Below are 1582 nucleotides of genomic sequence, written 5' to 3'. Positions count from 1 at the left end.
ATGCTTATGAGTGACGTGAGATAGGGGTCCAGTGTCATTGTTCTGCATGTGTTTCTCCAGTTTTCCCTGTACCATTTGTTGAAGAGACTATCCTTTCCTCATCAGGTATTCTTGGCTCCCTGGTCAGATATTAGTTGACTGTACATGCCAGGGTTTAATTCTGGGATCTTTATTCCATTCCATTGGCCAGTGTGTCTATTTTTGTGCTACTATTTTTATTACTGTGGTTTCCTAGTAGAGTTCAAATCTGGAAAGCATGATACCTCTGGCTTTGTTCTTTTTTCTCAGGATTGTTTTTGCTATTCAGAGTCTTTTGAGGTTTCACAGAAATTTTAGGATTGTTTCCTTTATTTTTATTTTTTTACTTCTTTGTTGTTTTTATTATGTGCTACATTAATACACATAACCTGTTAGAAGGGGTAGATGAGCATAACCAAGTTATTTTTCACCAATCAGAAAAAGGCTTCCTTAATCGATATTCTCTCAACCCTTTGACACATGGTAATGATTAACTCCAGAGACATGCCTATCTCTGCATCAAACCCCACTGATATGGATATAGGCAACCCTTTTTTTCTTGCCCCGTTACTGAACCTGTGGTTGTGTGCAGTGACTATGCCAGTGATGACCAAGCACACGGCTGTGACACTGATCCCGGGCAGAATCTTGAACCACATTACACTGCCATTGCCAGGACCTAAAGGTGACCCGGCCAGTTCTGTTTCCTTTATTTCTGTAAAGAATGCCTTTGGTATTTTGGTAAGTATTGTGCTGAATCTGTAGATGGCTTTTAAGTATTGTGCTGAATTGTAGATGGCTTTGGGTAGTATGGTCATTTAAAAAATATTAATTCTTCTGATCCATGGACATGGGATGCATTTCCATTTGTTTATTGTCTTCTTTGATTTCTTTCAGCTAAGTTTTATAGTTTTCATCGTACAGGTCTTTCACTTCTTGATTAAATTTGTTCATAAGTTTTTATTGTTTTGATATTATTGTGAATGGATGGTTTTCTTTAGTTCTTTTTAAGATGTTTCATCATTAGTGTAAAGGCATGTAATTTATTTCTGTATTTTTAAAAAGTTTTTATTTTAATTCCAGTTAGTTAACATAGTGCTAGATCAGTTTCAGGTGTACAATATAGGAATTTAACACTTCCATACATCACCCTGTGCTCATCACGACAAGTGCCCTCCTTAATCTTCATCACCTATATAACCCCCCACACACTTCCCCTCTGGTAACCATCAGTTTGTTTTCTATAGTTAAGAATCTGTTTCTTGGTTTGCCTCTCTCTCTCTCCCCTTTTTTTCCTTTGCTGGTTTGTTTTGTTTCTTAAATTCCACATATTAGTGAAATCATATGGTATTTGTCTTTCTCTGACTGACTTATTTAGCTTAGCATAATACTCCCTAGCTCCATCCATGTCGTTGCAAATGACAAGATTTCATTCTTTTTTAAGGCTGAGTAATATTCCATTGTATATATATGCCACCTCTTCTTTATCCATTTATTCAGTCAGTGGATGCTTGGGCTGTTTCCATAACATGGCTATTGTAGATAATGCTGCTATAAACATGGG

General features: G+C 36.6%; 1 pseudogene; it reads right to left on the bottom strand.

The window, feature by feature from the left end:
* Nucleotides 1–468: 468 nt before the first annotated feature.
* Nucleotides 469–677, bottom strand: LOC110591545 (annotated as a pseudogene).
* Nucleotides 678–1582: the final 905 nt, after the last annotated feature.

The sequence above is a fragment of the Neomonachus schauinslandi genome, chromosome 2 (assembly GCF_002201575.2).
Source record: "Neomonachus schauinslandi chromosome 2, ASM220157v2, whole genome shotgun sequence".
NCBI lineage: Eukaryota > Metazoa > Chordata > Mammalia > Carnivora > Phocidae > Neomonachus > Neomonachus schauinslandi.
Note: the sequence above shows the minus strand (reverse complement) of the source record. Positions and strands in the feature narration are given on the sequence as shown.